This window comes from Astatotilapia calliptera, chromosome 4 (assembly GCF_964374335.1).
Source record: "Astatotilapia calliptera chromosome 4, fAstCal68.1, whole genome shotgun sequence".
NCBI classification, from domain to species: Eukaryota; Metazoa; Chordata; class Actinopteri; order Cichliformes; family Cichlidae; genus Astatotilapia; species Astatotilapia calliptera.
In genome coordinates this window covers 3,202,501-3,215,894 of record NC_137425.1, presented here as the reverse complement: position 1 = coordinate 3,215,894, position 13,394 = coordinate 3,202,501, and the positions used below count along the sequence as shown (strand labels likewise).

At 42.3% G+C, this 13,394-nt stretch overlaps 1 protein-coding gene across 4 annotated transcripts in view; it reads left to right on the top strand.

Annotated features, from left to right (window-relative positions):
* The window catches only part of LOC113020226 (RNA binding protein fox-1 homolog 3), a 426,914-nt gene that overhangs the window by 82,254 nt on the left and 331,266 nt on the right, over positions 1-13,394 (top strand). For all 4 annotated transcript variants that reach the window (XM_080300736.1, XM_026164001.2, XM_080300732.1 and 1 more), the window contains exon 3: positions 8,082-8,173. The gene's annotated coding sequence lies outside the window, so the exon portion shown is untranslated. The remainder of the gene's footprint in view (positions 1-8,081; positions 8,174-13,394) is intronic.

Below are 13,394 nucleotides of genomic sequence, written 5' to 3'. Positions count from 1 at the left end.
CATGTTAATCAGTGTGCCTGTCTGTTGAGAGCCGGGGAATTAAGGGGGAAGGGAAGCGTGTCGCCAGCCTCCAGTGAAGAGACAAGGCAGGCAAGCTGATTAAGAGCACAAATTTGCCAGTTTGGTCAGACAGGGAGATATGTGTACGGAGGAGGAAAAGGGCAAGAAAAGTGTGTATTGATTAACAGTGCCGGTGGTGGTGGAATTCAGGGGGGAAAAAAGTGGGAAGAAATCTACCTACCATTGTCAAACTAAATATTTCTCAACTCTTGAAGGCATCAAAAGACTTCAAAGGTGTAAAACATCACAAAATGACCACAGCATATATGCAGGGAGGCTGCGACGGTCGTTTGGAAATGTTAATAACTTCAAAATTTCTCCTCCCAGTGCTGAGATTTTTGCTTATGAAAACTCTTTGACAGCACTATGAACTAAAACAGGGACCCTGATGAATTACATGACATTCAGTCTCCTTCCCATCCACGTGCACTTTCAGCTGCTCAACGACAGAGGACAGAGCTCCAGCGTGAGAATGCAGGATTCCAGTCATGAAACGAGACACGACAAAGACTTTTTATTCTATTTTATTTTACATCAAAAGGCAGGAATTTCTTTCCCGTCTCTGACAGAAAACCACCGATATGTCATTCATATAAATCATTGCATATTTTTACACAAAAAAACGTCCTGCCTGGGATTTTAATTAGCCAGTGCCAATCATCATCTCGGTCTACCTTCTACTGCATCTGAGATCTCCTGCAGTATGTTGTGCAATCACGTCAAATATTCATAGGCAGGGTTCGTAATTGTGGTAATATATCTGGGTAAAGAAAAAGGGCACTGTTGCAGTCACAGTGATGCTGAGAGACATCAACATTTACATGCATATTTGATGTCAAAAAACAAGTAGTTCTGCATGTCATTTATGAAGCAACAATGGCAAACGCTCGCTGCTTTCAGCTACTTATCTTTTTCATGTTGTTCAGGTAAACCAGGACATTTTAAAGTTGGGTTAGAGAGAGAAAATTGAGAGCGAGTCCTCCACCGAGGCCAATCCAGTGCCCTATCTCACAGTTTTAGAGGGAAGTCACCCAGATCTCCACCAAATCTTAATGGCTTCTTCCCTTCCCCGCGCTCTAACGCTCCACCCGGTTTCAGCTTGGTAGATTTTGCTCACACAGAGGTGGACAGATAGCCAAACAAAGGCACTTGTCTCATGCAGTACCATCACCTTGGCAGGTAAATACAGAAGGAAATATTAGGTCAGGCCATAGCTTTAAAAACCTGTCACAGAGAATAGCCGTACAGTTAGTTGATCACAAGTTAGCAGTGCTTTAAAGAAGTAGAATCCATTAATCCAGCCATAAATTTCCTTCCACCTATCCAGAGTCCCAGCTGTCATAGATTGAGGGGGTGGGGACACCCTGAACAGACCGTCAGTGGAGCACGGGCTAACGCACACACGTTCATGCTTACATTAAACCTACAGCCAATTTAGAGACACCTGTTAACCCCATGCATGTCTTCAGACACAGAGAGATGATGCAAACTGCAGTTGGAGCCCAGCACCTTCCTGCCGTGAGGAGATGGTGCTAACCACTGCACCAGTGTGCCACCTAACCCGCCCGCTTTTCAAAATCAAAGCGCGAGCAGTCCACCTTAACAATGTTTCACAGTTAAAGCTTCAGGGGGATAAACACATCATATAAAGGCTGCACAAGTTTGCAGTTGTTATTTAATTACTTTGCACATAAAGTCATTATTTTTATTAAGTATTGATGTTCTATCTGTGCCTTTTACTGTGATGGGAACACTGCACTTTCTGAATAAGTCTGAAGCAAAACTGAAGGCTGCTTGGGGGGGCGGGGGGAGAAAATGGTGTAATGATTTGGTTTAGTGACAGCTTGTGAACAGCTCAAAAGTTTTCCACACTTGAGCGAATAATAATTCACTCCTATAGATGGATTCAAAGCTTTATGCTTTCTTGCCCAGATATATGCACGTTTTTAATTAGAATTATCTCCCTTTTCACCAGCACAGCCTGATCTAATTTCTGCGTAATTGTTGTTATTTACACAGTAAAGCTTTACGGGTATTTATCGACATTTCCTTTCCCAGAGCTCAGTGCCTGCCGTTGATAATGAGTGGGGAAATTATTTTCAACACTCAGACATTATCTGTGTGTTCAAGTAGTCTTCCTTTTAATATGCTAATGCGGCTGATATAATCAGCTGGTAATTGTAAAACACTTCAAGTACAACACATTTTGTGGCACTCTCTCCTGAATGAAGAAATCACAGGCACAGTGAGCAGCGCAGAGCTGTGGTTGGATGTGCAGGGAGCACCCGCGATCCTACATGGCCCAAATCCAAATCACACAAATACTCCTATAGAAATGCGTAGGCCGGCATTAGCGCCGCGTCGCCGTGTTGGCGATACAATCGCCACCTCCGACTTTACTTTCTCATCTGGCTATCTTTATTCTTAAAAATCCACCTTTGATTACCATTGATCCTCCCATAGAGCTGGCTCATACCTTCTATTTATGTCACAACATCTTAAATGAATCTTTTTTTTATTGTGTCTTAACGGGAATGATGAAAGAAGTGTTCTCCCCATGTCCTCCGGGGATGTTAGTGCTTTTCTGCTGGAGAGGATGGGATCCTGACTTTGTTTTTCTCCTTCAGCTGTTATTTCCCTGAAGAGAAGAAGGGGAGCTATGAGTGATCGACTCTGCCTTTATTCTCCAAGTTTTCAGGGGATTTGAAGTTATTGAAAGTCTGGGGATGGGTGACAGCTCTGAGATGTCTGTGTGATGCCTATCAGGCATGCGCCGGCCACTCCGTGTGTTCGCCTGCACCCATGCGTCACCCAGCCTGTGAGGAAGAGGGCACGGGGTCCATGTTCTCCAATACATGGTATTCTTGTGGCCAATCATTTCTGCTCACACATGACATCTCTCCCAGATTGATTTCATTCAACTGTAGAGGGCGGCAAGATCAAACAAATGTTGTTTGAAATAGCAGCGACAGTGCCGTGAGGGGGGTGGGGTCAGAGGTGGGAGGGTGCTTGCTCGAAAGATGAAGTGATGGATGGAAATGGAGAGAGAGGGAATCAGTCACCCAGTCAGCACCATGCCATGTGGTGATGTGGAGTAGCAGGAGAAGGTGCTACTCCATAAACCAACAATCCTTTCATAAACTGCTCCTTTTCACAGCGAGGTGGGTGGCGGGCGGGGCGGGAGGGACGGTCCTATTCCTTCACGATGCCTTTGAGTACCCATGCAAGGAATAATGGATGCGTAATATGGAACGACAGCTTGCAGAGTACTATCATTAATGTTGTAATTCACTTTTAGTGTTTCTACTATTGCGCTGCAACAGGAGGCACAGATGTCACCTGAATCTGCTCCTTCTAGCAGCCAGAGCGCGCCCGCTTTTCACCAGCTGTCTTGGAATGCACCCTGCCAGCCCCCCCCTGTGTGGCCAAATGTGTGCACGGGAGTGTGTGCTACGCGTGGCCCTCGCTTTGCCTTTTGAATACAAGTCAGGGTTTTTCTGCACAGACTTGTTTTTGTTACGTCGGTGCATTTAGCATTTTTGGTCCTGAAATCGTTATAAGAGTTTACAGTTTGAGTTTGAGGATAATTAATCATTTTTGTATGTTCTCTCGGGTATGGAGGGGTTTGCTCTTTTCTCATTTCTTTCTCTAATTGAGGTTATAAGATGCATGCAATGAGTTTTCACTGAACCAGAACGTTTCGCGATCCAGCCTGCTCTCGTTCCCAGGGTGTAAAATAGTGCTGTTTTGTCAAAGCCGCTGGCATCTCGCAGACAGGCACAAGGTGTCCTTTGGCGCCGGTGCCGTGACGCACCGGGTTTATGGCAATAGTTAGATGCTCCTCACTTTCCCTGTAAAGCGGCCCTTAGCTTCACATTTAAAGACACTATAAGCATCATTTTTTTCAGCGTGCAGGATTAATATTGTGAACCAAAAAAAGTAGTTTTTAGCGCCTTAGCAGAGCCAAGCAGTGAATGAAGACGAGGGAAAAATGTGAATGACAAGGAGACTAATGACAGAGAGCTGCTAAACTGGACACAAGCTGTTATCACTTATTATTTAATTGCTCCCAGGATAACTCGTATCTCTGTGACAGAACGGAGGTATTTGATGGTGTTGGGATGCACAGTCCCACCAGTGAACTGTATTTCCTCAAGGTGGGCTGGGTCGTTTATAATATAAGCTACTGTCTTTGTGGTTTGTTTGTGCTTGTTTTTCCATCTTTGTGGTGATTTTGTTCATCTTAAATGACAGGAAATATTTTCACACAGCTCGAACAATATTAGGAGTGTACAACTATTAGTAATAAGAATAATATGGCAAGTTTATATTAATACCTTTGTATTTTTTTGTTTTGTGTTCAGGCCTTGATTATTGTGGATGTTTAATATGGGTGGGTGTCACGGTCCTGGGTCTGGTTTGATTATTTAATGTTCTGTCATTTAGTGGTTTCTCGTGGTTTAGTCTGTATTTTTAGCTCATGTAGTTATCCTTCGGTATTTTGGGTGATTTCTAGTCTTTGGGTGTTGTTAATATGCCTCCCCTGTGTGCTGCGTTACGTCTAGTCATCCTGGTTTCTACGTTCATGTGTTTCCTGTTTTATTTTGACAGTCCCGTGTTAGAGTGTTGTGTTTTGCTTCCTCCCTGTCTCATGCATCAGATTAGGTTCAGCTGTGTTTCCCTTTTGTTACGTTTTCCCTCATTACCCTCCGTTTTCATTGTGTGTGTTTTCCTTTGCTCCTCGTGGGGTTGTCTGCGTGTCCTCTGCCCCCACCACTCCACATGTTTCCAGGTTTCAGGTGATATGTAATGCTTAGTTTACCCGGGTTTAGGTTTTTGTTTCTCTCAGTCTAAATTTGCTTTTGTTTATAGCTTTGTGCAGGCTCACTTTTCGTCCTTCAGCTCACTCTGCCGCCGTCTTCTGACGCTGTCTCCCTCAGCAGACGTGACAGTGGGCTTTTCAGTTTTTTTGGATGGCACTACAGCAGTGTTAGGATTTAGCTATCGATGCCATCGCCTCCAGCCCGGCTTCCTTTTCATCACGGTCATTAAACTGTTAAAAACTGCGTTCCTGCAAGCGTGCATTTCAAAAAGCTGATATTTAGTGGTGGGCGGATCAATCCAAATATCGATTGTATCGATACCAAGTCTGCATCGGTATCGGATCGATACTAGCCTGGAGAGATCGCTTCTTTACTTTAAGTGCCGCTCTTGTTTGCAATGCTGTGGTTTCGGTGACAACGAAACAGCCAGGGCGCCGGACTCGCCGCTCCTGTGTCGGCGCAGAGCAGGCACACTTTGCTCCCCCCTCCCCTTGTGTTTAGATGTTGCGCCGTCACATGACTCAGAGGCTTTGAAGGTTGTTAAGTTGTTTACATATTATTTATATTTTCACCAGTTGTTTTTGTTGTTGAGAATTTTAATTGTAATTTTTGTATTATAGTTTCTCAACAGTACTTGTTTGTTTTAATTTCTTTACTGGTTTGCGTGCACTTTTTATTTCAGATTTTTCTAATAAAAATTGATATAATTCATTTTCTATTTAATTATAAACTTTGTCCTAATTATGTCCTGGGTTTTAACTATTTAATAATAAAAAGGAAACATCACAAAAATCACTCAAGGTCATGAAAATTAATTGAGTTTTAGCAATTCAATGGCACATCCACCTTATTTATTGACGGGTATCGGCATCGGTATCGGCGATATTGGCCCATATTTACTCGGATCGATACCAAAATATGCAGTATCGCACACCACTACTGATATTGTCTCATAATTCAGGACGGGCCACATGGACAGTCAACGTAAAGTTATATTTAGCAGTAATGAACTGCTTGTGGAGCACTATGAGCGCTAAAATAACAGAATCATTACAATGAAACGGCTGATTATTATGCATCGAGTTTATATTATACACAGCACAGTGCTGTTGTTGTAGCAGGACACAGTGTAAAGCTAGAGTGAGAGCGGTGTCTTTGTGCAGAAGTCTGTCAATCTGCAAACTGTCTCGTTTATGCCTTTTTTCATGCACCTTCACTAATCTCTCTGTGTGCTTCTGTGCACTGGTGTTTTTCCCTTCCTAACCTACCGTACGTACTTCATAAGCACAGACATATATTTTTTTGTTGATGTTGTCGTTTCAAAAATCCCATTTATTTATTTACAAAAGGCTAAATAAATAAGCAATAATATGGATTTCATAGATATCCAGGTTCTAATTGAAAAAGGTGTGATTAGCATATTGTTTGTGTCTCATGCTTTACAGCAGGCCTGTTTGTGTTGTACAGGGACCTTTATGGAAATGAGCTCTGTGGGGTTAAAAAAAACGGAAAGAAAAGAAATCAACAGAAATGTAACCTATTTCTTTAAAAGGGGCACAAATTTACTGTGAAGATCATCCTGGCAAAACCACAGAGGAAAATGTCAGGAAGGGAGAAAAAAAAAGGGTTGGAAGAGAAAATAGCTGACTGACTCTGTAAGTGAAGCTAAGCTCAAAATGAAAAATGTTCATTATATGCCCGTCAAGGTGAAAGGAAGCCATCTCCTCGCCGCTGCAGTTAAAATGTCGACCTCTCCTTCCGCGAGGGCGAAAAGAGGAGAAATGTAAAAACTGCTGCTCTTTGTGCGATCGTGCGTGCGCGCGCACGCGTGTGAGTGACTGATCCGAGCTTAATTTCAGACAAGGGCAGCGATGTTAATGGCGCTGCTCAGTAAAATGACCCTTCCATCCATTTCTTCATACATTTTACAGCACTCAGTCGTCACATTTTCCCCTTGTCAGCAGTGTTTGTGTATCGTTGTTGTTTTGCGCGTGACCTCTGCGACTAGCGCAGCGCCCTCTCGGACCTCTGCTTGTCTCTCCGTATGTACCTGCTCATGTTAAGGCTGTTAAATTGCGCTCAGGATGCATTTTATTCAGCTGCGAGGCAGAACGTTATGGCCGACCTCTTCAGGTCACGGATGCCGTCCCCTGTGCCTCATTACTGACAATTTATATCATCTAACGTTCCTTAAAACGCTCGCCGTGTTGGCTTAGCGCTGCGGCCGTCACATGCTGCAAATTCTGCAAAAACAGAGCGGCGAGTGGGAGCTGAGCAGCTGACCACGTTTTTGACAAACATTTCAGAAACGACCTCCGTGGCCTGACTACAAATGAGCCGAAGCCTCGCGGTTGTATTTGTTGGGTTGTGCTGCTCGAGCCAAGGCCCATTACAATTTTCACAAGGAATCGATGCCAGCGTGGCCACCCTCAACTATGTGTTATGGATTACAAGCTAACCTTCCACCTCACTGTCTTATTTCCTGCAACAGCGTTGGATCTTTTTAAGGATGCGAACAGCTGCATTAAAGTTCAGCCGGTCCGTGCAGATGCCGAGTGCAGATACTTTATCCCATCCTTAGCAACCTCTCGTTCTTCTTCTTTTTACAGCCGATCATTTGGTGAGGAAAGTTTGTGTGGAAATGTGGAAATATTCTGTTTCTCGAGTGTGTGTGCATCTGAATCCTCAGAGCTCAGAGAAATGTTGCAAAATTATCACGAGCACGCCTCGCTTTGTCATTCCCTCTTTTGTTTGTTGTCCGTGGGATAGAGGAAGGTAAACAACATATCAATCCCACATTATTTACCATTAATTTTCTAAATAAAAACCTGCGACTTTAAACAGTTGTAAGAGGAAAGAGTCAGCTACATGTTTCATATTTTCATGTTAAGTGGGTACATTGGTCTTGGGGCTGAGAGCCAAAGGCAGAATAGGAAAGCTGTGATGATTTATTTATTAATTTCTTTTAGTTTATTTATTCGAACTGGTAGCAAAGCAATTAACTCCACCCAGAGCAATTAAGCTTTTCTGACCTTTCTCTGGTTAGTTATGGGTCCATATAAAGTAAAAGGACAATAACTGAGCAGCATCTGCACACGCATTATTTCTACACAAGCTTCAGTTACATTTATGGGCTCAAATATAAAGGATGTTACCAATGATCACCAGATCTAACTGTGCCTGTTTATTTTGTTGCAGAAAGCGACTGGTATAACGAGTGGACTTCTGTTGTGCAACAACAAGTGATTTCTCCTCTTACCGACACCTCCGAGCTCCACCCTCTTTGACAGGTAGGATGATTTCTTGAACACAAATGCAACATTTTCACATGTGTAGCAAACAAAAGATGCAAAGCTATATTTAGGCATAAAATGGATTATATGCCGCTGTCATCATCTGGAAATTAATCAGAAAATATACAATAAAGGAAAAAGAATGAGCGTTTGTGCCTTAAAGTTACATTTGCTCATGGGGAACCAAATCTGGAAAGTAAAGGTCGTCATTTGTTAAAATTAATAAATCATAGAAATGTTCTTCGGAACGCCACCTTTATAATTTCTCATTACGTACCACATGTTTTCATTAAAAACACTCTCGCAGGTCTCCAAGTGCTATATTGACTTAAGTCACAAGCCAGTGGACAGCGAAGAACCATTTTTCTTCTTTTGCCATTTCGCGTAATGAGCCACCGTTTCCATGTTCTGTTAAAAAAACAAAACAACCTTTCTCTCGCCGGCTTGTGCAATACTCAGACGCTTAAAAGACATCCGAACAAACTCATTGGAATGATAATGTAGTTTGTGTCTGCACTTATGGTGAATATGTCGAAGCATGTCTGCGTTGCATCAAAGGCGTTGTCGTAATTTTCTTTTCAAGGGCAACTTGAAAGAGGAGTCGGGAAGAAAGTGGCGTCGGTTTCTTGTTTTCTCCTACAAGGCAGCTGGTTCAAAAGTAACCTCCTGCTTTCTGAGGGGAGAGTGGGATGATTCAGCAGGAACCCAACAGCCCATCTGACTGATTCACATTTAAACATAAACAGAAATATGGCTGCTCCAGGGAGCTCCGCAGAGGAATGGAAAGTAGCCCCAAATTTCACAGCGGCAAATCAAACGTCTTTTTATTTAACTCTTCCTTTCTGTTTTCCCTTCCTCTGCGGCTCCCCGTAGCATTGTGCACACATAACGGCACCTACTGATTGGACTTATTTGAAGCACGTACCTTGACAAAAAATGGAGAAGAGGAGATTTTCCCGTGTCACAAAGAGATTGAATGTGGTTCTCCAGAAGAGGAGGGCCTGAGAGGATTATATGGCTCAGTGGGCGCTGTATTGTGCGGGGAGTGGATACAGCAGGTACCCACCGAATCCCAGCCAAGAGACAGACACAGTGTTGCTAGGGATAATGTTGCCTCCCAGCAATTAAACTCTGGAGGTTTTGGAGTGGTTTAGGAGGAAGCTTGTTAAATTATCCCATCGCTTCTTTCCCCTCTCTCTCTCTCAGCCGCTCTGCCTCCCTGTTAAACACATTTCTTCCCCTTTTTGCTGTTTCGCTGGATGAAATCCTGAGAACTATAGGGGGAGTCATTTAGCCTTCAGTACTTTACGCTTAATTGAATTCGTTCCCTTTGGTTTTTTGTGTCTTTTTCAACCACAAATCGAACGCACGCAAATTTAGACTCAAAGTAAAAACGCGCACGCATCGTCACTCGGGGGTGGAGCATCTTTAAAAACGCTTTTGAACACGTTTGAGCCGCGTTTGATGCCTTTATGTTATTAATAGAGTCGGAGGAGGTTCGCGTTTTGACGTCGCGTTCTGTTTAACGGTTTTCTGTTTAATTGTTTCGTGTGACAGCACGGGAAAAAGTTTGAGAACAAAATGATTATGTTGGTTTCTCATTACTGCAGAATGCATGAGGTCATCAGTACAATATGCCTCCACTTTGCTTCATTAAACTGGTTCATTTAGCCTTTGGTTAAGTACATGTAAAACTTTGTGCTTGTTAGTCCACAGTATTATTTTTGTGTTTACATCATTAGACAACAGCCTAAACTTTAAGCCCATAGCCGTGGTTTTAAATAACAATTTAACGCAGATACTGATGGTTTTATGTCTTTGACTGGACATCTGCACATTTGTTGTACTTAAGTGCAGCTACATATGAAGGTATCTACACCTCAAAGGAAGCCATCTTTCTGCTAAAACGACTGTTTTAATACAGTTTCTTTTAAAAGAAAAATAACGTAACACCGCCATTCCTATCTCTATCTCTGCCACGCACACACCGCTCTTGTCACTTTTATTGTAAGCAAAGTTACACCGGTTCCCCGACATCGTGCCGCACTCACTTTTTCTTTACTTTGCCTTTGAGTTCAACCTCCATAAAACTCCTGCCTTGGTTCTGGTTTTATGTGAAAGGCGGTGCTCACTAACTTTGACCACTGTCCCCGTCCTCGGGCAAACAAACAGCCCATTTCAAAGGTGAAAGTCCGTGGCGTTCTTCTTGAAAAAAACCCTTCTCTCATTTATTTCCAAATGTGACACTGTGCTTCCTAATACCCTTGGGACTTTTGTGTCCGTAGTTCCGGGTCGGTTCCCAACAGCACAGCAGTGCTGCGTTAACCTCTTTTCCATACCCCGACAGACACACACACACACACACACGCCGGCGTCAAAGTAACCGTGGGTAGTAGAGCCCCAAAGCTTCGTCGTCCAGGACAAATTGGTAGCAAGCGGCTCATTTACTCGGAGCCGTCATGAATGGACTGTGCCATGACTGTGTAAACAAGTGCAAAGACTCCCAAGGGCATTCCTGCATAAATAATGACTCCAAGAGATGTTTGCCATTTGTACCACTCACCGGTTGCAGACATGGGTCAGCTAGTCTCCTCTGCGGGGAGTCTTCAGTAAACAACAGCCGCTGTGTCCATTAACGACTGTGTGGAAAGTTTACCTGGTCACAGGTGCAAAGGCTGATCTCCCGGGTGGAAGGATGCGGGGAATGTGTTTGGCTTCTTCCTCTTTTGCTCTGGTAGCGTTTGGAGCCTCACAGGCTTCCTGCTTTGGTCTTTAGTATATGTTTACAAGTGTTCTTCGTTAATGTTAATATTTAGTTGGTTTGCAATCACATTGATTTCACAGAATAGGAAGAGACAAGTCTGTGGAACTAAAGTTTGACTCAAAAGTAGTTACGTTGTCCTGCGGGCATTTGAGGGCTTGTGTTTTGTCATTCTGCCGGAGTAGAGGTTTTGGTGGCAGGTGAGGAGTCACAACACCTCACATCTCCTGTCACTTTTACTGAGCGCTGGCTCGTCTACAGTCAAACAACACATGAAGCTGAGCACAAGCGCCATTTATGTTTTCAGTTTTGATCGTCTCTGAAAACTTGCTGAATTGTGGGAGCTTCGTGTTCATTTCCAACAAGTAGTTTTCAAGGTTTCTGGAAAGAGATTGAAAGAGCGTTTGGTACAATTGGTGCTCCTGATTTTCAGAAGTGTTATCTTCAGGATCTAGACCGAAGGAGTCAACACTCTGAGTTTGATTAAACCGGTCGAAACATTGTCTGCGCACCTGAGGTTGACATTAGAGGACGAGGTATTGTGGCTGTTAGCAGTGCTTTCATTATCGTCTTATTTTTGATTAAGCCTTTCAGGTGCAGCCTTGGTGTGATTGTAAATTCCTGTTGCTATGACTAAACAGCTAAATGAACCAGCTCATATTCACTTTGGAGAAATTGGAAAAATTAGAGCAAAAGGCATTTCTTCCGTTTCCAAGGACGCTCTTTAATATGTAAGTCAAATATAATAAGTCAACAATAATAAGTGAAAAATGTAACAGTGTTCAGAGTCTGCAGTTATTGTCCCCTGTTGCCGTACTGAGACTGCTCATTACTGTACACGTTATTAAACAAAATAATTAGAAGGATTAAAATGCTGTGATCCTTGTTTAGAGTAAGATAAGGAGGGAAGAACATGCTGTTACCCAAATCAAACCGGTTTATCCTCCACCTCTCGAATGCAGCTCGCCTGGGTTAGGTGTCGATTGCTGGAAGTACATCATGCTAAGCTCTACTCTGAAATGAATGCAGCAGTATTAGGTGACACCGTGCTGCCATTTAGAATGTCACATTTATAATTCTAACCTTTACACACATTAAGCATTTACCATTTGCTTGTAAAACATCTTATAAAGAACACTGGTCAATTTATTCCAGTCATTCCTCAACTACTGTTGTTGTAACTGAGAATCCCTCTTTCTCTCTCTCTCTCAATATATATGTATGTAGTATATACACAAAGCAAAAAACCGATGTTGCTGTTTATTAGGTGAATGATGTGCTGAATTTGCATTTTTAAAACCCAATTTTGAAGCTCTATACTTCTCTGAGACGTCAGAAATTAATCAAGCATAACATTCATCTACTTAAATTAAATTTTTCAGTGCAGGATGTAAGGAAATAACTGTAATTTTGCATCTTAATTAAAAAATATATATATATATGTTGTACTATGTTTTCTGCTTTTTTGTAATATTGTAAATTTGAAATGCATACTGGTGGATCAGCCATTATGGATGTTAAAAAATGCTTTGGGTAATTACCAATATTGTTCATTTATTGCAGTTTTTGCATAAACGACATAAACAGCCTCTCTAACCTTGATGAATGCTTTACAGCCATTAATAACTGAATGTTTTTACATTTTCTCCCTGTTAATCCTGGCAAAGCTGAGGTTCCTGTGTTTGGTCTTGAGAGCATCAGTCATTACATCACCTCCCTCACCAACAGCAAGAACCTTATTTTTGTTATTTTTGACCAAAAATTAAGTTTTGCATCTGGCGTCTCAAAGTGCATTAAATCTTGTTTCCTGCAGCTAAGAAACATTTTAAAAAAAATCAGGTTTTTATTTTATACGGAACTCTTAGTACTTTAATTTTCTTCTGTCTCTTTTATTGTAGCTCTTTTTTCCCATTATTTTTCCCATTGTTTGCTAAACTACCTCATTTAGCAAACAATGTGAAATTATTGATCAGTTTAAATATTTAAGTAAACCAAGTTGTTGCTCAGATTATGAACAGCTCTGGATTTAATGTGTGCAAAGGTGTTTAAGTTGAAATTCTTAATTTTGAAGTATTGTGTGGTGCATTCAGTGACTGAATAACTGAGAATGTTTTCACCCCTCAGCCGTGTTGCTGCCGGGCAGGCGACATAGACACGTTTGACAAGTTTGTAAATGCAAGAACTCAAGAACGAAACAACTTAGGAGCTTGAAATTGATGCCACAGGTGTAGCTACTAAAAGTCTTGGATGAGTTGAAATCTCAGGGACCTTGACTTCAAGGTCAGAGGTCGCTGGTCAAGTTCGCTGAAAATCTTGTGAATGCTATGAGAACAATGCGACGATCTACTAGGAGGCTAAGTGGTACCACTGACTGCCACCAGTATTTTACATGTAGCTAACATAACAAAGGTCTACCCTGACTGAGACCACTGTAGCGTGGTCACATCCAGCCAGTGT